At 36.1% G+C, this 26,876-nt stretch overlaps 1 protein-coding gene and 1 pseudogene across 2 annotated transcripts in view; one reads left to right on the forward strand and one right to left on the reverse strand.

The window, feature by feature from the left end:
- ADK (adenosine kinase) overlaps positions 1 to 26,876 on the forward strand; it is a 507,044-nt gene that overhangs the window by 369,565 nt on the left and 110,603 nt on the right. The window lies entirely within an intron of this gene.
- LOC110589126 lies at positions 15,677 to 16,168 on the reverse strand (annotated as a pseudogene).

The raw sequence follows: 26,876 nt of genomic DNA on the forward strand, positions 1-26,876 counted from the left end.
TAACTATATATTTAGTTACTTCCCCTTATCCTGTGTTGATGTTTCTTTAGTAGTTTTGATCTGAAGCTTATTGTTTAGTGGTTTCCTCAGGAAAGCCTCATGGGAACAATATTCCTTGAGTTGTCTCATGTTGCTAACAGTTTGTAGTTTATATACATGAAACTTATTCTTGCTCAATATAAAATTCTTGCCTCATTTTTTTCCTTCTGTGTTTTAAACATATTGCTTCCATTCCTTTGCTGTCACAGTCCGATAATAATCTAATTTTCCCCTTGTAAGTCACTTGCTCTTTGTGCCTTTTGCAGACTTCTTTTTCGTTAATTTCGGTAGCGCATATCTTGGTGTGTTGTTCATTCTGGATCTAAATTCTCAGAAACATAGTGTGCATGCTTTTTCAGTACATATTTTTTTTTGGTTTTATTTTTTTTTATTTTTTTAAAGATTTTATTTATTTATTTGAGAGAGAGAGAATGAGAGACAGAGAGCATGAGAGGGAGGAGGGTCAGAGGGAGAAGCAGACTCCCTGCCGAGCCGGGAGCCCGATGCGGGACTTGATCCCGGGACTCTGGGATCATGACCTGAGCTGAAGGCAGTCGCTTAACCAACTGAGCCACCCAGGCGCCCCTCAGTACATAGTTTTAAATGTTTTGTTGTTTGTTTGTTTTCAGGAAAATTTTCTTAAAATACAGCTTTTGGTATTTGTTGTGTTTTCTTGCTTCAGTTTTCTTTTTTCAGGGGCTCTTTTTATCCATATGCTGGATCTTCTTTGCCTGGCTTCAATATTTGTTTCTTTTACTCAAAAATGTTTATATCTTTCTTCATGTATTTATGTTTTTAAATTTTCTCTTTTTGTCTTCTTTTTCTCTTAAGACAAAAATTGTTACTTAATTTTGTCCATTCTTGTTTACTCTTCATTTTTGAAATTCTTTTTTTTAATTGTAATTCTTTCTTAAATTCTGTTACTTCATTTCTGCATTTTTCTCATTCTAACATGGTTTTTTTCCCCCATGGTTTGTATCATTTTCTTAATCTTTTAGGTTGTTTTGAAATAGTAAATTACAATTTTAGTCTATTTTGTGAACAGTCTTTCTGGCATGCTTTCATTATATGTAGAAATTCTATCCTATTCAGTCCTTATGCACCGTTTCTCGAAACTATACAATACCACTTATGTAAGTCTTGGGAAAAACAAAAACGAACTTGAACCTTAATATAAACTCTCCAAATCTAACTACGATGGTAAATACAAAAGGCAGAGAAGCATGTTAAATAACATGACAGAGATGTATTCAACACAGAGACATTCTACAGGACAAATGACTCACCATTTTAAAAGAGGAAGAGAGAAAATGTGTAGGTTATGAGAAACCTAACAGATATGTCAACCAATAACAACGTATAGACTTTGTGTCCCAATCCCGGTTGAACAAACTGGAAAAAACAACAACAGAAAAACGTACAAGGCAATGGGAGAAGTATGAACAATGATTGGATTATTTGTTGCTATTAAGGAAATACTGTTTTTTTTTTTTAAAAAAAAAAAAGGTTGGTAGTGGTGTTTTACTCATGTTTTTTTAAAAAATAATCTTTATTTTAGACACTAAAAATATATCTAAAACATATGTGTAGGATGATCAGAGCACATCTCACTGAAAAAGTAGTGTTTGAGCAGAGATCTGGAGGACGTATCTGAGGAAAGAGCATTCCAGGCAAATGGACAGTAAATGGACTTCAGTGAGACTAGTATGGCTAGAAAGGGAAACAGTAAGAGTTGAGGTAGGAATATATGGGGTGCTGGATTATTCAGGGTCTTGGAGGCCAATTACAGGACTTTAACTTTTATTTAGATAGGAGGGAAATGAGTGTGGTTTTAAACAGGGGAGTGAAATGGTAAGATTTACCTCTTAAAGGGATTATTCTGACTATGTTTATTAATTAAATACTTTTTGAGTGACTCTTATGTGCTAAATCCTGGGAATCAAAACACAAAAAACCCACCTTCTTAAACTGATACTTTAGTAAGAAAGACTACACTAGAGAAGAGGCAAAGGCAAAATCAAAGAGACTCATTGTTAGGTTATACCAATAATCTAAGCAAAAGATGATAGAGGTTTAGACCAAGGTGGCAGTGGCAGCGGTAATGAGAACTGTTTAAGTCTGGATATATTTTGAAGATGGAACCAACAGGATTTATTAATAGATTGAAAGAAAAAGTCAAGGGGGTGCCTGGGTGGCTCAGTTGGTTAAGCATCTGACTTTGGCTCAGGTCATGATCCCAGGGTCCTGGGATGGAGGCCCCCATCAAGCTCCCCTCTCAGCAGGAGTCTGCTTGTTCCTCTCCGTCTTCCCCTCCCCCCTACTCATGCTCTCTTTCTGAAGTAAATAAATAAAAACTTAAAGAAAGAAAAAGTCAAGGATGACGACATTTTCTTGTTAAAATGGCACAGAAGATAATTACTATTTGTGACTAAGATTTGTATATTACTTTCAGTTGTCACCTTTTCAAAGTCAGAAGGATATCATGAAGCAGAGTACCTGGGGCTTGCTCATCTACATTGGACCTGAGTTCAAGTATAAACAATAGATTTCCCAGTTTTTATATCATTTCCAGTTAGCCTCTTCCTCAAGAACTAATGGGCGCATATATATATATATATATATTAATACTTTATCTCTTTAATAGGTGTACTCTCCGGTATGATATGGTTATTAGAGTGCTAGCCTGGGAGTCAATGGAACCTCTAATCTGTTACCAGATTAAGCTGTGTGGCAATGACAAGTCTATTTAACCTCTCTAGCCCTTAATTTTCTCATCTGAAAAAATGGTAAGAAGTATACTCTAGTTTTGTCAATATTAAATAAAATATGATTTCAGAAATACAAAATGTTATGTAAAAACAAGTCAGTGATACTCTATTTTACTTCTCTCTGTTATTGCAGAATACAGTGCAAGTAAAGTAGAATCTAGATGACCTTGAGCACAGGCATAAGTATGAAAGAATATCTTTCACAATTTTGGTAATACCAAAATTGTGTGCTTTGCCAAAGTGATCAGTATAAAAACAGAATTATTGGGTGATAGATTTTGAAAGGAATAAAGTTAAAAGTTTAGTTTCTTCCTTTTAGTTTAAGGTACTCTCTTAGTGATTTAATGTTCTTCAATTTGAACAGAGTTTATTGAGAATATATTCTGTGTCAGTCATGGTATTCTGTACTAGGTATTCTAAAATCTCGTAAGAATGTTAGCACTGCTATTATATACAGTCAGTTACTTATCACGTCTCTCCTCTCAACTTTTTTTCAAAATAGGAATCTGCAGTATGTTTTCGCATATTAAGTTCAGGTCCAACTTAGGGGTCCCAGCTAATGTAAATAGTTTAAAAGGCCTAAGTTTTATGGTAACCCTGTACTAATTTAACAAGCCCAGGGACTCTGGTTTCCACCAAAAGCATTTTGTCAGCTTTCTTCCTCTCTGCTTTTATCCACAGTGTAGAGAAGGCTAGAGGACTAGGACTTGAGCTCCCAGTTGTCAAATTTTGCTGCCTCAGTAACAGAAGACTTAAATCTATCATGGTTTCCTATATTTAAGAGCTGGTGAGCTCCTCTTATTTTTAATTCCTTTTCCTTGGAAGGGTGTTCTTTTTTTTTTTTTTTTTTTAAGATTTTACCCATTTATTTGCGAGAGAGAGAATGAGAGACAGAGGGCATGAGAGGGAGGAGGGTCAGAGGGAGAAGCAGACTCCCCGCCAAGCAGGGAGCCCAATGCAGGACTCAATCCCGGGACTCCAGGATCATGACCTGAGCCGAAGGCAGTCGCTTAACCCAACTGAGCCACCCAGGCGCCCTTGGAAGGGTGTTCTAATATTCATTCAGAAATATGACTGCTCATAGGATTTGTGTGAGATATTATTAAGCCCAAAAGATATGGTGTTTCCATTATTGTTGTTTAATGTTAAACTACAATTCCTTTTGAGCTATATGAGCTATTTATAAGCGATAATGAATAATTCATTTTGAGAGGCAGTGTATTTTTTCAGTAATTGATCTGAATAAAACTAATATTAAACATGAAGACACTAGTTAATAGAGTGGATATTAGCAATCATTTATTCAAATTAAGGTAGAATTCTTAATTTGATAAATAGAATTCTTTTATTTACAGAGTCAAGCCAATTGGGGTTGGTAGGTTGTAGAAAATTAATTTCTTACCATATGAGGAAATACATATTTTCTTTCTCTCATCATGGCATTAATTCAGAAATGACTTCTCCAGTTCCTACCTCTTCCAGGAGGAACATTGTTTACTCCTTCATAGTCATACTTCACCTTTGTTATGCTAGAGTCAGAGTTTATATTTCTTCTTATGTGGATTAGAAATGCACCACAAGGAGTACTGCAAAATAAATTAGCAGAATTTTTGCTTATTGTTGAGGACATTTCGACAGCTACACAGTGGGTGAAAAAGTTTTAAATTTACGAAGCAACATTATCACAACTGAATGGTACTTAGTCCTGTTTTTCAAATAACAAATGGAAGAAGTGGAAGATCTATGAGGCAGGGTTGCCTTTAAAAGTGTAATTTTAATGCATTAATTACTGGGTGGCAAGGGCATAGGAAGAGGTAGGCCTTTTCTAGAAATATTCTCATCTCTATTTCTTTAGATACTCTCAGATTTATGTTAACTAACCTCAGGATTTGTATTTCTTTCTTTTTTTTTTTTCTAAGCAATAGAAAAATATTCCCAAGACATTGCTGATTTTAGTTTTCAGATTGCCTTTGTCTCTGTAAGATAAGTAACATGAGTACAGGGAATACTTCTGGAAAGGTTGCTTATACCTAGATCAGTTTCAAGTTAGAGCCTTTAAAAATTACCTGTATTTAAAAAAAATTACCTATATTATAAGACAATAGAATGTTCTGGATAGTGGGTAAAAGAGTAGACTAGTATTAGTAGATGAACAAACTTTTGGCACTCATTTGTGGTACCTCTACTTCTTAGGAAAGTAATTGAATATATTCAATCCTGTAATTTATTTTATAGTGATCATTTAATAAAATGTTTACAATAATTTCTTGTCCTGAGGTTTATAAAATATCAACATGGGACATCAAAATAGATAAACTTGACAGATTAATGAATTGTGAATTATATATTTCATCAAAGTACCTTTAAATGATTTTCTTAAATTTCCAGCTATAATAATAATAATGCATGCTCATTGTAGAGAATGAAAAATATAGAACCATGCAAAGAAAAAATTAAAATCAGCATTCATCATATCAGTCAGCATTAATGACTCTAAACTTTTTCATGTTTTCTTACAGTGTTTTTTCCATATGTATTTTTAAACTATTTAGTTTGAAATTATTTCCAACTTAGAGAAGGGTTGTAAGAAGAGGACAATTACATTTCTCCCCTATGCTTTGAGCGTTCCCTCTCTCTGCATATAGTACACCTAACCACAGTACATATTCAAATGTTTCTAGTTCTCCCAAGAATGCCCTTTCTAGCAATTTTGTTTTCCTACTCCAAAATCCAATCCAGGAGCATACATTGCCTTTACATACCATAGCTCTTGGTTTCCTTTAAGCTGGAACAGTTCCTTGGTCACTCTCTCTCTTTCATGACATTGGCATTTTTAAAGAGTAGAGCCAACTGTTCTATATATGCAAAATTTCAAGAAATTGAAATTATTTCCATTATAATTTTATATCCTTTTTCTCATTTAGTATTATATTTTTAGCATTTTCTAGTGTCATTAATTGTTCTTTCAATTATCATTTTGGGTGGCTATATATTTTTTATTTTCATTAATCCTGTATTAGACATTTTTACAATTTCTCATTTTTTTAGTATTACTAATACAGTGGGGAAGAACGTCTTATAAATAAATCTTAATTGTAATTTAAATTTCTGAATACATCTATCAAGTGTTTGTTAAGTGCTTACAACATGGAGCAATAAAACAAAAATCCTACAGAAGGCAATAATTAAATGTTAATCTCTATGATTCTGAATATAATTAGATTGGAAATTTGGAAATGGGGGAAATTACCAGATAATGAGGGTGCCCGATTTAGGAAACAGAAATATAGGGTATCCATTTAATTTTGAATTTCAGATGGGACACACAATATTTGGGACATCCACTAAAAAATTACTCATTGCATATCTGAAATTCAAATTTAGCTAAGTTTTTTGTATTATATCTGTCGACCCTACTGGAGGATTGAGTGTTCAGAAAAACTTCATGATAGTGATAGAGGGAAGTGAAGACAATGTTTCATAGAATGAATGGCTTGAGAATGCCACTGAAGCAAGAGTGAGTGTAGTTTCTATGAAGTATAGTCCATAAGGATAAAGACTTTGTGTCTCATTCACTGCTACATCCCCAACCCCTTAAACAGTGCCTGCACACTGTAGATACTCCGTAAATATTTTCTGAATGAATGAGTGAATGAATAAATGAATGAATGAATTTGCACTATGAATAAAATCAGGCCTTTTGGGACAAAGGTTACCTGTTGTATCTAAGTTGATAAGAATCAAATTTCCATGAATTTGGAATACCTGGCAGACAAATTTGGACATCCTGCCTTCCTTTATTCAACTGAAATAGAAATGTGAAATATAAAGATATTTTTAAAATGAAATATAATGATTTATTAAGTTTCTACCATTTATCAGATATTGGGGATACTTTGGTGAACAAGAATAGACATGACTTCTATACTCATGGATTTTAGTCTAGTGAGAGTGACAACATTATTTAATTAAACCACTCATTAATTTATAATTACAAATAGACACATATTATGAAAGGAATGTACTTTGTTCTGAAATCACATAAAATGAGAGTATATTCTTTTTTTTTTTAAAGATTTTATTTATTTCTTTGCAAGAGAGAACGAGAGACAGAGAGCACGAGAGGGAGGAGGGTCAGAGGGAGAAGCAGACCCCCCGCTGAGCAGGGAGCCTGATGCGGGACTCGATCCCGGGACTCCAGGATCATGACCTGAGCCGAAGGCAGTCGCTTAACCGACCGAGCCACCCAGGCGCCCAAGGGTATATTCTTAAAAACCTAAGTTGGGGATAGGGTTATGTTGTATCATAAGGGATAGATCCAGTTTCTTCTATGAAATCTTCATCTCCCCAAGTTTATAGAATACTCTTTAACAAGTGTGTGCTGTCACACTTGGTTCTTATACAGCTTTGGTTTTTTATCTTAATATATGGATGATTTAGTAGATTATATATTCTTTGAGGAAGGGGAGATTAGAGTAGGCAAAAAGGTGTTATGATTTATTTTTATCACCTGTAGTTTTCATGTGTATAATAGGTGTAAAATTTATGTTGACTCGCTGAAATTATGATGGAGCTTTTGATAGCGGTAGATATGCCATAAACATCTAAGAGATTATTTCTTGATTCTTTGAGCATCTTAAAGAAGTTCATGGTGTCTAGATGTCATTCTTAGTTTATAGACCTTGAGTGGCAATTTTAGGTCGGGGATAGATGTCTAGTGATTGGCGGTAAGGGAGCTTTAATAACCATTGTTACAGGGGCGCCTGGGTGGCTCAGTTGGTTGAGCGACTGCCTTCGGCTCAGGTCATGATCCTGGAGTCCCTGGATCGAGTCCCGCATTGGGCTCCCTGCTCGGCAGGGAGTCTGCTTCTCCCTCTGACCCTCCTCCCTCTCATGCTCTCTGTCTCTCATTCTCTCTCTCTCAAATAAATAAATAAAAATCTTTAAAAAAAAATAACCATTTTTACATATTAACTTTAATCAAAGCAGTTGCTTTTGAATCTGCTTTCAGTATATATTGAAAATATGACTACATCTTACCACTTTTCTTGCCTTCCTTCTAGTTCCTGATGCTATCATCACTTTTCTGGATTATTACAATAGCCTCATAATTGCTCTCCCCTGGTCTTGTCCTGCTTGCAGCAACAAAAGGAAGATATTGGAAGCTTTTGAGCAGTGATGGTAGCATTATAAGCTCTGTGCTTTGACGTGGCCACATTGTTTTTAACAGATTGGAATAGAGGCATAGTACACATGTGTTACTTGACATAGTAGTAGGGAATCAGGATAGCACAGTCAATTCTTAAAGACTTTATATTCTTGGTAGTTAAATAATTATCTGCTTGCCAATATTAGTACAGTTGACCCTTGAACATGGGTCACTAACCTCCCCATACTGTACTTTTGTAGAGTGTAAATTAATGCCTTAATAAAGCTACTTTTTTTTAAAGGACACTAAGATAACAAATAGGCCAACCACAGATGAGGAGAAAACATTTCCCAATTCATATATCTGACAAAGGATTATATACAGAATATATAAAGAACTCCTACAAATCAGTAAGATGACAAACAGCATAATAAAAAAAAATTGGGCAAAATATTTGGACACTTCAACGAAAGGAATACTATAATGGCCAATGAGCACATGAAAAGGGACTCAACATCCTTAATCATGAGGGAAATACAAATTAACACCACAGTGAAGATACCATTGCCTACCCACTTCAGTGGTTTAAGTTAATAGGGCCACCAAGTGTTGGCAAGGATATGGAACAACTGGAGCTCTCATTCTTTGCTGAAGGGACCACAAATTTGGAAAACTATTTGGGAGTTATTTTGTTTGTTTTATAAAGTTCATCATACATCTGCCCTATGACTCAGCAAGTCATTTACCCAAGAAGAGCAAAAACGTATGTCCACAAAAAGACTTACATAAAAATATTCATAGCAGGAAACAGAAATGTCCATCAACAGGATAATTTTTCAACAAATTATAGTATATTCATATTATAGTACACTACTAGAAAATAAAAAGGAATGAACTACTGATATCCCCAACCACAAGGATAAATCTCAGAAAATATTATGTTAGCAAAAAGAGTCAGACACAAAAGAATATTTGTATTCTATATTTCATGTAAACAATCTATGATGGAAGTCAGGAAGTGTTCCTTCTTTGTTAAGGAGGCAAAGGGATTGACTAGTGAGGAATAGTAGAGAACTTTCTGGGATGATGGAAATGTTCTGTATCTTGTTTGGGGTGAACATTTAAGATCTGTGCATCATATTGTACATTTATTATACCTCAATAACAAGAAAATACAAAATGCTATAAATGATAGCTAATTGTGAGCCAACCAAGCGATTCTATTAATGTCTCACCATTTTTTATAAGAAAAATAAATCCTGCGAACCATGAGAGACTGTGGACTCTGAGAAACAAACTGAGGGTTCTAGAGGGGAGGGGGTGGGGTGATGGGTTAGCCTGGTGATGGGTATTAAAGAGGGCACGTATTGCATGGAGCACTGGGTGTTATACAGAAACAATGAATCATGGAACACTACATCAAAAACTAATGATGTAATGTATGGTGACTAACATAACATAAAATAAAATTAATTAAAAAGAAAAAGAAATCCTGCTTCTCTGTTTCTAGAGAAAGAAAACAGTTTTTTAGTTAATGCTATTTTTTATATACTTATATATGGGATACAAATTATGAAAAGATTATCTAAACAAATTGACTAAAGATTACCTGTGGAAAAAGGTGAATATTTTGCTTTTTTGCCTTTGCATATATATTGAGGAAAAAAGGTGATTTCCCACGGTGGGCTCTTATACTCTGCTCTCTTACCATTTCTTGTGGTAAAATGTGAGCTATAATGTTCTGACCATGGTAAAGTAATTATACATTGATGAACTCCTTTACCCTCCTCTTATATTTTTCTTTTTTCTTTGTAATGAAATATTTAATATGATCAAAGAATATGTGTAACACGTTAAAAGCAGATGCCTCTGCTTCCCCCTCCATTTGAAGTATTTAAAGCTTTTAGCAGTCCTTTGCAGAGCTATGCCTATTCTGATTTTGTATTTTCATTTCCTTGTAGGTGTTATATCTATCCCTTGCATATGTACATATATATGTGTATGTATACATATATGTGTGTATATATACATATATGTTTTTATACAGTATATTATGTGCTTCACTTTTAGCTTTATAGAAATGGTGTATTATGATATTGCTCTTTTTCTTCAATAATAGGTTTCTCTGATTCATCCATGTTGCTGTATGTAGCAAAGTTTATTAATTTACATTGCTATATAATTTTCTGTTGTTAAAATATTTTTTTGGTCCCATTTCCTTTCTCATTCTTTGACCCCATTTGTTGTTAAATCAGCAAAATTATCAGTGACTTCACATGTATGGAATGCTTCTAACAAAGAGTTGTAATTATGACTTGGAAATATAGATACCATTAGAAATTCCTTCTATTCCTATAAGCATAGTAAGCTATATGATTTGCATTTTTATAGTAGGGTATGAATTATATAGTTATAATGACAGCTGCAGGGTAGAAAGTTTTAACACACTAGAATGAAATTTATCTTGGAGACATTTTTGGTATCTGAAGATCCACATGCCCATATGGTGCCACTGAACCAATGAGTTTGAAGAAATTATTCTTACTGCTGAAACAGCACAAAGTACAAATTACTCTTTTTTATACAAATTTATTATCTTTTCAGCTAAATTTCTGTATGAATAATTATATGTATAAAATATGGACTATAAATATAAAGTCCTTCATCACACGTTAGTGTGATTTTCCTCCATGTTCCAATAAATGGTACTGTATTTTCTAAATTTGAAGGTTGTAACAAAAAAAAGTTGCAGGTCAAAGTTAATACCAAGTTATAAGATATGAAGCTTAGAACATTGTCATTCACTATAAAGAATAACCATAGGGCGCCTGGGTGGCTCAGTTGGTTAAGCGACTGCCTTTGGCTCAGGTCATGATCCCGGAGTCCTGGGATCGAGTCCCGCATCGGGCTCCCTGCTCGGCAGGGAGTCTGCTTCTCCCTCTGACCCTCCCCCCTCTCATGTGCTCTCTCTCTCATTCTCTCTCTCTCAAATAAATAAATAAAAAATCTTTAAAAAAAAAAAGAATAACCATAATTCTGATAGGTTTTTCTAGTAGTCCATTTTGATATTAATATTTGTTCTAGTGAAACAGTGTTTTATTTCTCACAGAATATGGTCCTTTATAAAAGAACCCCAAAGTATTTACATAAAAACGTAATTTTGTGTACATGCAGATATAGCTTATTTTTATTCATAACCATAGTATTTTTTTTAAAGATTTTATTTATTTATTTGAGATTGAGAGAGCGTGAGCAGTGGGGAGGAGCAGAAGGAGAGGGAGAAGCAGACTCCCCACTGAGCAGGGAGCCCGACATGGGGCTCAATCCCAGGCCCCCAGGATCATGACCTGAGCCAAAGGCAGACACTTAACTAACTGCACTACCCAGGTGCCCGCATAACCATAGTATTATAGTCATTGTGGTAAGCCATTTTATTAATGTAACCACAGGCTTAAGATAATATGAAATTTGGTATAAATTTAACTTTTTAATATAATTTGTATTAGGGGCTGACTTTTTTCATCACATTTTTTTGTTGAGAGAGAGACAGAGTGTGTGCAAGAGCGGGGTGCCAGAGGGCAGAGGGAGAGAGAGAATCCCAAGCAGGTTCCACGCCCAGCATGGAGCCCAACTTGGGGCTTGATCTCACAACCCTGAGAACATGATCTGAGATGAAACCAAGAGTCCAACACTCAACCAACTGAGCCACCCAGGCGCCCCCTAATTACATTTTTTAACTCATTCAACTAATTAACTTTTTTTAAGTCATTGGTGTGAAATCCCTTTTGCTGTTTCACAAATCAGAATCATGGATCAAAAGAGAGGGAGAGGGGGAGGGATTGGAGGAGAGAGAGGATTGTGAGAGAAACTTGTTATGATTTCTGTTCCTAAGTGGCATCATACAGAAAGTTTAAAATTAAATATACAGTATTATAAGTATCTCATTGAAATGCAGGACAATCAGAGACTGATCTAAAGGTAATCAAAGATAACCAAGTCTTCGGAGGATCTTCTTTCTAGGTTGCACTGGTGAGAAAGGACATAGAAGTGAAATAACTCTGATGTCAAATCAGAGATTTTTTTCCCCCTAAATCAACATAAAAACTTGACTTTGTTGGTCCTACCAGTAGACTCAACCCCCTAGTGAAAGTAGGCAGAGCACTCTTTTTCGGTTGACCAGGCTGAGACTCCCTTCGTCTTTATATCATATATATCACTGCACATAGTTTTTTAGGAGCCTAGATCTCTAATAACAATAACAGTAGTTCTCCATGAAGCAACTGAAACCCTGTCTGAAAGACATTATGCATTTGTTTTCTTGAATGGGGAAGGCATTATGGGGAGGGAAGGCTTATTAACCTGATTAAAAAAAAATATGTAAGGGTGGAATTTTATTTTAATAAGTCATGCAGCAAGGAAATTTAGGTTATTGCAGCTCCAGGACAGCAATTACTTAAATATTGACAACCTATACATGTTTTACATGCCCGTTTGCTCTCCTGTTCACTACTGAAATGTAGTTACCATAGCAATGAACACATCACATGGTTCCTGTGCTAGTTCTAAAATAGAGAACAGCAATATGCCATATGAGCCATGCTTATTTTCTACATAAGGGCTGCATCTACAACTTGAGGCCATTCCATACCCTTCTCGGTGCAGATAGCTTGTCATTGATTTAGAAAGCTTTTAAAGTAAAAAGCAATTGGCAAGAGTACATATCAAGTCTCCAACCTTTCTTGTACTATATGGTATATATTCTTTGCCACTGAGCTAAAAGGACAGCTTTACTAGCTTTGACCAGCAGGGACTCTGCTATTATATATTTAACCAAATATCTTCTACTGGAATATCAGTACCACTCAGGAGTTTAGACGGAAGGGGCATTTATACCAGGGATGGAAACATTTTCTCTGTCTTATTGACCAATCCTTAACCAATCTTAGCTTTTCTCCTACTGTTTGCTTTTATGTCTCAAGTTTTTAAAAAATAGGATTCTTTTGAGAATTTGAGGAGAGGAGGATGCCAGGCACAGTTGGAGATATGCTATTAGTTCCCTTTTAGGACCATTATTGCTCTGTAAGATTTAAGCATAGGTTATACAGCAGTGTATCAAAAAGGACTGCAGATTTCTGTGACTGATGCTGTCAGGTCCCCACTTCTACCTTACTCTTGCATTCTTTTAGAGTATGTAGTAGACTGTCAGACCTCAAGAAGTAAAACAGGTGCATACCGCTATTACTGTGGATCTTATATATTTACTTGAAATAGTCCAAGTACTATAACATGTTAGTGAATGATGCTACTCTGTAACTATTTCTAACATATAAAATAAGCACTGGAATAAAATAAGGAAATATAAGGAAATTTCACTTTGAGCTGCCAGTTGTACTACACCTATTGTCACTAGAACTATAAATTAAAATTTTTAAATATTATGTACTGAAACTACTAGAAACAGCTACACTAGAGGTAGTGGAGGACTCCAATGCTTTATTTCCTCATTACCTTATACTCTTGACTAAATTTTGTAAGAGGTGAATCACAGGTCTTCACACACAAATTAGTAAATTTAAGAAGCTAAGGGTGCCTGGGTGGCTGTCGGTTAAGCATCTGCTTCAGCTCAGGTCATGATCCCAAAGTCCCGGGATCCAGTCCCACATCAGGCTCCCTGCTCAGTTGGGAGTCTGCTTCTCCCTCTGCCCTTCACCCTGCTCGAGCTCGCTCTCTGTTGCTTGCACTCAAATAAATAAATAAAATCTTTTTTAAAAAAGGAAGAAGAAGCTAAATAGGCATACGTATTTGGCTGGCTGGCTACTACTAATGGGGGATTTATGTTGATTGTTTAATATTTGTGTGTTTTTTCATCTCCTTTTATAATTTGAAAAACATGTGATTTAGTATTACATAAACTATGTAGGTGTGCCTGGTTGGCTCAGATGGGTAAGTGTCGGACTCTGGATTTCAGCTCAGCTCATGATCTCAGGGCACTAGAATTGAGCCCCATGTCAGGCTCTGCGCTCAAGAGGGAGTCCGCTTGAGGATTCTCTCTGTCCCTCCCCTTCTTCCTCTCCACCTGCTCGCATGTGTGTTTGCAAGCACGCGATTTCTCTCTCTCTCAAATAAATCTTTAAAAAAAAAAAAAAAACTGTGTAATATGGGTACTTTTATATCCAGATATAATTTACAACAAAGTAGAGCAAGTGACCAGAGATGTCATTATAATCTTGTACTTGAACCTTATTATTTTTTTTTCTTGGTCATTATTTAAAAATGGTACACTACACTGATGAACATAGAGGAAGGAAAGGAAAAATAAACTAAGATAAAAACAGAGAGGAAGGCAAACCATAAGAGACTCTTAACTATAGGGAATAAACTGAGGGTTGCTAGAGGGGAGGTGATTGGGAGAATGAGGTAATTGGGTGATGGGCATTAAGGAGGGCACTTGATGTAATGAGCACTGGGTATAATATGCAACTGATGAATCACTAAATTCTACCCCTGAAACTGACAATACACTATATGTTAACAAACTTGAATTTAAAAAGTAGTGAACTATTTAATTTAATCTCTGCCCCCAATGTGGGGCTCAAACTCAGGACCCCAAGATCAGGAGTTTCATGCTCCACTAATTGAGGCAGCCAGGTGCCCTAGAATGTTTTGTTTGTTTCTTTGTTTGTTTTTAATGTGAGTTACAAGCCTGTCTTCAAAGAGCTCATGGTGGTCTAGTTTGGAATGCATAGCATTAAGTACTTTAAAAGTTAAATGATAAAGAAAAAAAAATTAAAAATAAAAATTAAATGATAGGTGTGCTTGGGTGGCTCAGTCAGTTAAGTGTCTGACTCTTAATTTTGGCTCAGGTCATGATCTCAGGGTTGTGAGATCAAGCCCCATGTTGGGCTCTGTGCTGGGCATGGAGCCTGCTTAAGATTCTCTTCCTTTCCCTCTGCCCCTCTCCCCTTCCCATCTCTTAAAAAAAAAAAAGTTAAATAATTAAATTATAATTATCCAATGATGTATAAAGACCCCTTCCCAAAACTAAAATAAAACAATAGAAAAAACTCTCTCTTCTGGAGCAGTATTATCTGCTAAGGAAATGTTACTGGTGTGGAAGCTTTGGCTACAGTCATTTCTAGAATGTAAAATGAAGAAATCGTAAAAACTCTCCCACTCCCCTTCGCTCATTTTGCCTATCCCCCACCCCCCCGCCCGGCAACCATCAGTTCTCTGTATTTATGGGTCTGTTTCTGCTTTTTGTTTGTTTTTTTATTCATTTGTGGGTTTTTTATTTTATTTTTTTAAAAGATTTTATTTATTTATTTGACAGAGAGAGAGATAGCGAGAGCAGGAACACAAACAGGGGGAGTGGGAGAGGGAGAAGCAGGCCTCCTGCTGAGCAGGGAGCCCAATGCGGAGCTCGATCCCAGGACCCTGGGATCATGACCTGAGCTGAAAGCAGACGCTTAACGACTGAGCCACCCAGGCGCCCCTGTTTTTTTTTTTTAATTCCACAGATAAGTGAAATATGGAATCAAAGGTACAGCATAGGGAATATAGTCAATGATACTGTAATAGCACTGTATGGTGACAGATGGTGGCTACACTTGTGGTGAGCATAGCATAAAGTATAGGCTTGTTGAATCACTATGTTGTACGCCTTGAACTAGTGTAATACTATGTGTCAGTCAAACTTTAATTTTATTTATTTATTTATTTATTTTACAAATGAGGCAATTTATTGACCCAGCATTTGTTGTAATGCTTCTTGTTGGCAGCTGCCACCTGTCCAGCGATTCTGTCCAGATCTCTCTGTCCCTGAGGTGTCAGTTTGCAACCCCTATCTTGGTCCTTTTCCACCATTTTCAGCCCCTCTAGGGCTTGGAGGACCCTGCGAGCCACGCTCTTGGAGCCTCTACAGAAGTGGCTGGGCATGACCCCATTTCTCTGACGTCCCCCGTAGATCTTGGTCACGGAGCTGACCCCAGCACCGCCCCGGAGGTCCAGGCGCCGTGCTGTGGAAGCAGCTTGTGTGTAGAACCAGTTTTCATCATAGGGAGCAGCTCTTTATGCTTGGCCAGCTTGACAGTGTCCACCCATTCAGGGACTTTCAGCTTCCCAGACTTTTTGAGGAAGGCTGCCAGAACTCTGATGAACTCCTGCTGGTTCATGTCTTTTACAGTAACTCCAGGCATCGTGCGGCCGCCGCGCTGCCAGCCAGGGGAAAGGGCAAAACTTTAATTTTAATGAAATGGTATTTAAAAAAAAGAAATCATCAAAAAAACTGAACGTGGCCAGTTTACAAGTAGGCAGAATACACAGTCATCTGAGAGTTTATGAATTTAAGTCTGCTTTTTCCACCACTTGCCAGTTACTCCTTTGTCTTAAAGCTTTTACTCTATTAAAGTTGAAGGACCTTTTGGAAATTTTAGCATTTTAAATGTTGTCAAGTATTAACACCGCAGTGTGAGTAAGTTTAAGAGCCTTTCCTCATCTCAGTTTTGGATAGGGAAGGTAAGAGACAATGAGAAGACTAGTAGTCTGAGGTAAGGGGAAAAGATAAACAGTGTCAGTCTGGGGATAGGGCATCAAAGGTAACCTTTGAACACCTCAAAGCTTCCTCTGAAAATAGACTTCATCCGCCCAATATACACATGTCTGTTCCTCAGCTTCACTCATTTTATTGAAATAGATTGGAATTGTTAAAATATTTTAAGGTGGGGCGCCTGGGTGGCTCAGATGGTTAAGCGTCTGCCTTCGGCTCAGGTCATGATCTCAGGGTCCTGGGATCGAGTCCTGCATCGGGCTCCCTGCTCCTCGGGAGCCTGCTTCTCCCTCTGCCTCTCTCTCTCTGTCTCTAATGAATAAATAAATAAAATCTTTAAAAAAAAATTTAAAAAAAAATATTTTAAGGTGTTCCCTGTTTATAATTTATAAAGCATCATTATATGAATCAGAGTTAAAACAGAAGCAGAACAAGTAGATACAGATGTAGGAATTTGTTATAAGGCATTGGCATATGCAGTTCTGGAGGCTAGCAAAGTAAACCCAAAATCCAGTTAGGAGAGGAAGATCATAAATAGGTTGAAATCCTGTGGACATAAGCTGGTTAGTCTCTCAGCTCAGGGAAAGCCTAAGCTCTCTTTTACAGGACTCACCTAATTAAGTCAGGCCCACCTGGGATAATCTCCCTTTGATTAACTTAAAGTCAACTGATTAGGGACTCTAATTACATTTGCAAAATTCCATCACAGCAGCAAGTAGATTAGTGCTCGACTGAATAAATAGGGAAGATAGTTCAGCCTAACCAAGTAGACACATTAAAAAAAAAGCCATTGTAATCCTTTAGACATCATTTAAATAATTCTTTTCTTGATCATAATCATCGTAAAAAATACTTCCCCTACAACTAGTAACTCCACAGATATTTTCAGGTAATATAATCATACTACAGGAACCACAGTCACACTCAGAAAATAAGCTTCATCACTGGTCATAAAACAAGACTTAGAACTAGAAGGGTCCCCTTAAGAGGCCATCTGAATCTGTCCCTTCTTTTTATAGTTGTAAAATCTGAAGCCCATAAAGGCTCTCAACTTAATTTTTGTTTTTTAATACCACAAAAGGAAATACCTCATTTAGGAGTATGTTTTAAATGACTTACTCTTTCACCCGAGGCCCTGTAAGAATTACCTAAGAAAGTAGGTGGGACACTGAAAGTAGTCCATTTTCAGTTCAATTAAACTAGTTGTCACTTTATATTGCTATTATATATAAGAGATCCTGGTATGTAAAAATATGTTTCTTAGGGTGCAAAACTGAAAATCTGGATATTTAATGAATTTTGTAGACATGGCTTTTATCAGAATGAATTTTGTACTCTTTGGAGGATCCAAAGCATGTTCTAAAAGGTCTTGTAAGGATTAGTGACACAGTTTTACTGTTTCTCCATTGCCTTGCCTCCCAGCTTTACCCTATAATTTTTTATAATGGATCCCCAAACTTTGCCCTCTGATATTATGGTCTACAGTTAAATTCAAGTGACATTTAGTTGGGAGGGGTTTTTTTTTGGTGCTTAGTCATTTATATCTGATGTTCTTGAGCATTTACACAAACTTCTCACCACTAAAGGTCCCTAAAAACCATTTATTAATTCAAAAAATTTTTAATTACCTTCTAGGTGCCAAGTACTTCTCCTGATAAAACAGTGAGCAAGATAGATAGTCTAGGAGGAAAGTGAGCCAGAGAAACACCAGCAGTAATTGTGGAAAATACCATTACAGGAGAAGTATAAAAATATGATTCATGTCTTTTCTTTATGGCCCACTGCCTGCACATACTACATACTTGATAAATGCTTTTTGAATAAATAAGGCCTGTATGGCATTTTTAAAGGAATATAGACTTTAAAAATATATGTCTATAGGGTACTTTGTACAGAACTAGGGCAAGTAGAACAGGTAGAAAAGCCATAAAAAGTTTGATTTGGGGATGGATTCAAGGACTAGAGTATATTGGAATGGGTGTAAACCCATTTTCACTGATTAGCAATTTGTTTCATTTTCTTTAGAGATGGTCTTACTTGCCTTGTTCATGACCTTTAACCTTTGTTTGAAATTAGTGCATCAGTTTGTGCTAATTGGAATTGCCAGTGACCAAGTGAATATGACATATCTATAAAAGAACAGAGAAAATTAGGTCCTTATTATGTTACTGCATCACTAATCCAGGCTTCCAGCTAAATGCCAGAATATAAATTAGATCCCTTATCAAATGTGGCACATAAAATTTTAGGATCCTTTTTAGTGTAGTACATGTGCTTTCAATAAATGCCTGCTTTGGCAAGAAATTATATCAGTATTCTTTGTGTCAAATACGCTTGCATTATATTTTATGCTCTATAACTCTAAAACTGTCCTTGCAAACCAGGTCAAGGGCAAAATTAAATTTGGTTTCCGGATTTAGTTTTACATTGAACAAATACCATTTTTTCTTTGTTTGGTTATATTGTGATATGGTTATTTGTTTTATTTGGTTTTTCACTGAGAACAAAATTCAGAATCCATAACACTGTCTGTCCACTAACTATTCTGCTGCCACACTGGCCTATTTTCAGTTTTAAAAACCATTGAACTCTTTCTCCTGTCCTCTCAGGCTCTTTGCAAATGCTCTTCCCTCTGCCTTGACCTATTTTTACCCCATTATTCAGTATTACTCACCCAGTTAACTCTTACTCATTCTTTAAGCCTCAACTATCAATCTCTTAGAGATTCCTTCTTCATCCACACCACAACCAGCCTTAAAATACAATTTTAAACATCCCCTTTAATATTACTATATTACTAGTTCTTAACAGTCCTTGGCACATAGTGGGTGCTTACTAAGTGAAAGGATAGATTAATATAGTGAGTACTTACTATCTTCTAGTCACTATAAAATTCCCTCAAGGAACTTTCTCAAGTCTGAATTTCAAAGGCCCATGTTACTTTGTAAATAATATACCTACTTTTAGTTTAGGGGACAAAATTAGCAGTTCTGAGTGAAATCAGTATAAAAGATATAAGGATATACATTTATATAAATGCATGTATACATATGTTTGTGTATGGCACGTTGCAAAGTAAAGTGAATATTTTACTGTGGTTGCTGTCAAGAAACCTTGAAAGCTACTACTTTAGTGAATACTGTTGTACAATAATTGCCTTATAAGTATGTCTAGAAAAACAACCTGTTTCACATATAAACTTCCCCAGGCATCTCTCTGCTGTCTGTATCTTTGGCTTCTAATAGTTCTTTGCTTAGAGTCAAAAGTCAGAATCTCTGGTATCTCCCAGAAAAGACCATTTAAATTAAATGAGTCCATCAAGATTTGGAGGAAAGCCACTTGAAAAAAAGAAAATATATTACATTCTACCTTTAATTTTCAAAACTTGAAAACTAATGGTGTTTCATCTATTCTTTTTGATGGTCCATGTGCCCCAGTCCTGTGATTTCCTTAGCATCTGTAATAGTTTTTGCTTTTATGCTTTTAGTGTTTTTCTCCCCAAGATGCTCTTTCAAGGTCCAACACAGAAATCCTTTTTTCTCTAACAAACTTTTCCTGACTAACCCTATTCCATTTTTTTTGAACTCTGAATTTTTTCACCATGTGAGTATATATTTAACTTTTGTACACTATACTATCATGTATTTGATAAAAGATATGTTATTTTTTTATTGTAGCCTTTGTGTGTGTGTGTGTGTGTTAGCTGTGTTCTTGCTCCTTAATCTCACATGATCCACACACACAGTCCAAATCACTTTAATCTTATTTTCCTTGAATTAAATGAAATACAATTTTAAATCCCTTTCCTGGAAAATTAAATATAATTCATTACCGGGGTACTTTCCTTCACCTCCTCAAGGTTCTCACAAAGTAAAACATCTCCCCCTCCCCCGCCAAGTCTTCTGTCCCCATTGTCTCTACTGAGAGAGACCTACTGTTAGCCCTTCAAGTCCAGTGGCTCTGCTGCTTCTTGGAGTGTGAAAATCTTGGCCAAGGCCGGTTGCTGTAGTAGCTTAGATACAACTTCCTGTGTTCGGTATTTTCTGTTGGCCCTTCAAGACTGACATTTTATGAGGTGCCTGGGTGACTCGGTTAAGTGAGCAACTCTTGGTTTCAACTCAGGTCATGATCTCAGGGTCGTAGGATCGAGCCCCGTGTTGGACTCCGTGCTCAGCACAGAATCTGCTTGAGATTCTCTCTCCCCCTCTCTCTCTGCCCCTCCCCTCATGCACGCTCTCTCTGTCTCTCAAATAAATAAAATCTTAAAAAAAAAAAAAAAAGATTGACATTTTACTCTTTTCCTTCCCTATTCTGTCCTTGAGGACCCTAAGAAAATTGCTTAGCACGGACAGAAAAGGTATATAGGCCTTGTGGGGCCCTAAATTTTTTTGAATATGGTTTTAAAGCCCTGGAAGTCTGAAGGTCAGGTGAAAGTAAAAGGATTGAGAAAAGGGGAGTTACAGCCTGGACAGTCAAATTACAGGTCTTAGAATTCAGCCTAGCTCCAGCAGTGCTCCAGAAACATTACTGTATCCTTAATAAGTGCCTCTTGAGTTGATGAAACAATATTTGCAAAACTATTCCCTACAACTGAATTAAGAGAGTTAAAGATTTTAACAATTCAAGATTACTGCCTATGACACTGGTGATCTTTTAAACAAGTGGTCATATCAAAAATAAGACATAAAGCTTGATTTACGAAGAGGAACAGTGTTATAAGACCCCACTTGCAATTCTGGTTTTGAGATTAATGAATATGATAAAATTAAGATGGAATAAAAATTTTAGAAGACAGTTAAATAAAATCCAAATTGGATGTGGAATAAAGGCCAAATTGTTATTTTCAGTCATGTGGTGCATATTTCCATATGTTCTGAAAATCCTCAAGAACTTGGCACAAAGTTCTGCTGAAATAATTTCTGCCTCTTAAATGACAGGTGCCTCATCTTTTATTGTAGTATTAATTCAGAATCCCATCAAGTAAGAAAATGCATAACACAAAAGATAAATTTATAAGCATTTGCCTAACTCTAGCCATAGAATCATTACTTTCTATTTCCTTCCTCTCCTTCACCTTCTGGCCTCCTTATGTCTTTATTTTCTCCTTCTTTTAGTTTTAACCACAATCACTTCTCTATCAGATGGTTCTTGTTTCTACTTCTGAATACATTTAAATACCATTTATAAAATCATAAATTCTTATTGAATTTATGTTTAAAAACCTAATGGGAATCAGCAGTAGTTTTAAACTACAACATAATTATTAAATGTAGTTTTTAATACCAGTGATGATTCACATTTTCCAACCTCCATATTTTACAATTTGTTTTTCTTGGCAAGGGTTTAAGTATCCATGAATAAGGCGAAAGGTTTCTTGAATTTTGGCGTTTAAAGAAGGAATGAATCTTTTCCTGTCTTCTAAAAAGTTACTTTACCTTTTGCAAAAAGATATAAGCAGTAGAAAATGACAGATACTTCAATCTACTCACTGATTTAGGCCAAAGTCGCTGGACTTCTTGCTTATGAAACTCTCCCTGATAGGAGGTTGTCTGGTTGTTAGGGACCTTCCATAAAATCATTTTTATGGTCATTGAATTTTAGAATCAGAAGGACTTGAGAAAGTATTATAAGCCTCTCATTTTTGAGATGAGGAATCTGCGAAAAACAATTTGTGTCTTGTCCAAAGTCACATTAGAGGTAAAGTAAGAGGCAAAGCAAGAATTGGAAATCATGTTTCTTTATTCCAACTCTAGGACTGTTTTTATACCATTATTTTATGAACATGGAAAGCAAGCTGAAATTCATTATATTGTGTGTTTACCTAAAATTCATTGTATTTTGTGTATCTTAGAACTTGTCGTTTCTTTCTTCTTTTAATTTTTTAAAAAGATTTTATCTATTTCGAGAGAGAGAGAGAGTGTGTGAGCAGGGGGAGGAGCAGAGGGGGACAGAGAAAGAATCTCAAGCCTACTCCACACTGGGCGTGGAGCCTAACGTGGGGCTCCATCTCACAACCCTGAGATCATGACCTGAGCAAAAACCAAGAGTCAGAAGCTTAACCGACTGAGCCACCCAGGCGCCCCAGAACTTGTCATTTCTATACTTTATTCTTTGAATTAAAATATTTTGTATTAGTCATCTGTTTTCTGATTTGCCATGTAAGAATCTTCATTTATCTTCCCTTTTATATCCAGTCTACATAATGCTACTAGATAACCTAATCTTTCTAAGATCTAGTCCTAATTATGCCACTTACCTACTCAAAAACTTTAGTATCTCTCACCTTCTCTATCTACATACTACATTGTTAAATAAATTAATAAATCCATTGTCCTAGCTTATTAAAGACTAACTCTACCTTTCAAATTGTAGTGCTTTCTGCTCCTCTACTCATCCCTTATGATCCAGCCAAATTGGACCTCTTGCTGTTCTCAGAATACACCTTTCATTTTCCATACCTCTATGTCCTTCCTTATTATATATTCACCTAAATTTTTACCTATCTTTTTAGGTTTATATCAAATTCTGGGGCACCTGGCTGCCTCAGTCAGTAGAGCATGCAACTCTTGATGGTGGGGCTATGAGTTCAAGCCCCATGTTGGGGGTAGGGTTTACTTTAAAAAAAAATTTGCCTTCCACCATAAAGCCGTCTTTTATTCTCTTTCCTTTTAATTTCACTTGTAATCTACTATACTCTGACTTCAGTTTTTGCATTCATCTTAATTATTCTTATTTTTGGTTAATCAGATGAGTCTAGCAGAGTGCCATATAACCCTGGAAATAAGTGGTACCTAATATGTTAATTGGTTTCTAAAGTTCTTGAAACAGATGGAAGATAGTTATTGCTACCCCCTTTTATTCCTACAACAGATAACCAAAATCCGCCCAGATCATCACAACCAAGAGAAGTCCTACAAATATATATTAGTATTTATTTGCTAGAGGAAAAAGAAAGGCTTCATTTTAAAATTGTGAAGTGTACCATAGTGACTTATTGCTGGTTATAAGCTCATTTAGACGTCTGTTTTTATCCCACATGCTGTAAATTTTCTAATTATCTTGCAGCTCAGCAAAGTAAAATAGTAGCTTGTCATAAAAGTGCTTAGTTCTTAGCTTACCAAGTCCTCAAACTGAATTGTGTTTACTATTTACCCCTGTTATTTAATCTGTATGTAGGGTGTTTTGTGGTTTTTATTTAGTTAACTTGTTGGTTTGTTTTTTGCTATTCTTGCTGCTTCTATTGTAAATTTTTTGACATTTACCCTTATATTGTACTCTATGATACCCAGTGTCTGCCAGTGATGTCTGAACTCTATATGCCTTTGAAAATATAATTATAATTTAAAAATTCAGAAGAAAGTGTTCTCTTAGGAAAAACGATCACCCTGATTATTTGTATATCACGTGGAAATGAGGCAAATGCCAACATCCTTTATGGTAACCTTCCAGAGCAGGACTGCAGATGTGACCAAGATATGGATTGCATAAATATTCTCACAGAACCAGCAAACCAGCAATTTATGAAATATTGCACCAAATCATAGATCTCATTCTTGAAAATCTCAATACTCATACGTACAAAGATCTTTTGCCTTTTTAAAAAACATTCTTTTGATCAGTTTAACTCATTCCAGTGCACATTTATTTAATCACACTATGTGCAAGGTGAAGTTCTAGGATAAGATATAAAACCCAGTTCTAAAGAAGCTCGTAAACTAGGGGAGAAAATAAACCGTGTAAATAAATTATAATGCAGTGCAAGAACTAGCATAATAGAGGCATATACACAGCACTAAGTTAGTGAACTCTGATCCCAAAAATAAAGTATGAACACAAGAAATCAAGTCAATATAAATGTATTGCAGAGGTATTTCTTCTTTGCTTAATGTAGGCAAGTGCTTTGTCTTTATCATTTGGTAAATCAACAAGGATTTATTATCTATTCTGTGCAGAGCAATATGTTAGATGCTTTGAGGATACAAAGTGAGAGTTTCTGCACGAAGAATTTATAATGTAGTAGGAGAGATAAACTGTCTATACAAATAACTATGTTTCCAGTCTGCACATAATTGCCATAAGAGAAACCTTTACAAATTGAGCAAAACTCTTCTGCAATGCAGAAAGCCACATCTGGAGATAGGGAAAGGAGAGACCATGAACAATTCAAGAAGGCTTCCATTAAGCAGAAGATGGTTGAACTAACCCTGGAGGGATTGGTAGGATTTTGACAAGGGTGGTTGAAGGGTATTCTAATTCATTTAGTGCCTACATGTGCAAGGTAGCATGAAGGCAAAAAAGCCTGAGGCATGTTCAGAGAATAGCAAGTATTCTAGTTTGAGTGGCATCTGGTACATGTATAAGGGAATAGTAAAAGATCAGGCTAGAAAGGAAAAGTAGGGGCACTTTATGGAGGACATTGAAAGTCAGACTGTGGAACTAGGACTTTTATCAGGAAGCAATAGCTTTTTGGGCAAAGGCTAATTGAAGTTGATATTTAGGAAGGTGAATCTAATGGTCATGTGCAAGGATGCATTCAAGCTGAGGGTGACTGGTACCAAAGACTGGTTAAGTGACTATATAATCTAGGCAAGCGGTAGTACAGGCCTGACCTAAGGTTGTGTTGGTAGGAATGAAAACAAGGTTACAGATGTTATCGGCCTTAATGCTTGTAAAATGTACTTGGCAGAACCTTGAAGCTATCAGATGCAAAGAGAAAGTGTCAGAGGAACTCTGGAAGTGAGACAGGATATATGATAATGATATCAAGTAAAAATAATAGAGGAAATTACCCCCAAAAAATGTAAAGAGAAAACAGATCAGAAAATTGGTAACTGAATTCTAGATAGCAAGACTGTCTTTAGGGAATTAACAAATGAGAAAGAAGATAAGCAACAGAAAGATGAGAGAAGAAAGGGAAAGAAGAGCCCGAGTGGCTCAGTCATTTAAGCCTCCAACTCTTGACTCCAGCTCAGGTCATGAGATCAAGCCCTGCATCAGGCTCCCCATTATGCGGGGAGTCTGCTGGAGAGTCTCTCTCTCTTCCCCTCTCCCCCTGCCCCTCCCCCCACTATCTATCACTCTCTGTCTCTTTAAAATAAATAAATCTTAAAAAAAGGAAAGAAGATATACAACAGAAAAGTAGGAAGGAGAATTTCTAGGACAGGGTAGGAAATTCAAACTGAAATATCAGTTAAGTCTCATTTCTCATCTCTTAAATTATCCATTGGAATTGGGAAATCCAAACAAAAGAGCTTGAATGTACAGGAGTAAGTTGGGAAAAATTGTCCAAAGACCCAAAGGAGGGAAAATATTTACTCAAGAAATGAAGAGTAATTGGCGATGCAAAGAAATTTGGAGATTGAAACTAAACCTCTGAAAGAATAGAAGGAAATGAGTACTCATTTTATTTTTAAAAATTATTCCTAAATTTTACACTATGCAGAAATCCTTCTTCCCTCAAGAAAAGCAATTAAGTCCTATTCAAAAAAGTCAAGAGGAAAGGCTGAGATTGGTGAGACCACAGTCTCTGAAATGGATGTAGGTGGAAGCCAACTTGTAATACAATGGTATAATAAGTCAAAATTGCTGTTAACAAAATCCCATCTGTTAGCCCAATCACTTTATAACGTTTAGTGCAATAAAAATGTCAGTATTTTGTTACTAGCTCTGTGCTGTATTACCTTCAATTACCCGTGTGTTGTTGATACCCAATGAAAACTCATCCTTTGTCATGGAGACTCCAGAACTCCACAGGCAGGCACTAAGATTGGATAATGTGTTCTCTCAGATTCTGACAAGAGGTAAAAGATAGACATTTCTTTAATTCTAGTTTTTAGACTAAAATGATTGGCTCCCATTTCACTATCCAATCTTTTCAGAAATACTCAGTATCTTTTCAAACCTATTTGTTTTTCATACAGCAAGGGTAGGTGAAATCACACTTTCCATCTGACATTTGAGACCCTGCTACATGCTCTCTTGGGTGTTTCGTACCATTTTTCTGTGATCTTTTTTTAATAGCCTGACTTGTACATTTGGCTAATTTCTTTTTCATGCACATTGGGTTTTTTTCCTTGACTTCTTTTTCTTCTCTCTGAAGATACCTGTGTTGATCATTACTTGCATGGCTATCCTAGCTACTTCCCACTGGCCATTATGAAAATTTAAGTTTGCTTATATGTTGGACTTCTAAAGCAGCATTATAATACACTCTGTACATAATTATTATTAGCTAGCAAAAAGGAAGAAAATAATACTGGGTATTGGTGATATTTGAAAGTGGTATTTTTTTTTAAAGATTTTATTTATTTATTTGACAGAGAGACAGTGAGAGAGGGAACACAAGCAGGGGCAGTGGGAGAGGGAGAAGCAGGCT

This window comes from Neomonachus schauinslandi, chromosome 6 (genome assembly GCF_002201575.2).
Source record: "Neomonachus schauinslandi chromosome 6, ASM220157v2, whole genome shotgun sequence".
Classification (NCBI taxonomy): Eukaryota; Metazoa; Chordata; class Mammalia; order Carnivora; family Phocidae; genus Neomonachus; species Neomonachus schauinslandi.